This window comes from Salvelinus sp. IW2-2015, linkage group LG2 (assembly GCF_002910315.2).
Source record: "Salvelinus sp. IW2-2015 linkage group LG2, ASM291031v2, whole genome shotgun sequence".
Taxonomy (NCBI): domain Eukaryota; kingdom Metazoa; phylum Chordata; class Actinopteri; order Salmoniformes; family Salmonidae; genus Salvelinus; species Salvelinus sp. IW2-2015.
The window spans coordinates 36634169-36634418 of record NC_036839.1 but is presented as its reverse complement, the minus strand read 5'-3'; positions in this window follow the sequence as shown (position 1 = coordinate 36634418).

The following is a 250-nucleotide window of genomic DNA, read 5'->3' as shown; positions in this document are numbered from 1 at the left end:
TGAGATCTACTCTATATTAATCCATGCAAGATCCTACCTCTATATAATCCATGAAATTCTCTATACAAATTCATATCATGATACTCATATATCCAAATCCAATCCAGATTACTCTATTAACATGAATTATCTATAAGATCAATCTACTCTTGATCTGAACTACTATATAATCCATGAAATCTACTCATATAATAGAAGATCCAAGACTTCATGAAGATTACTCTTATTATGATCCGATTGAAGATCTACT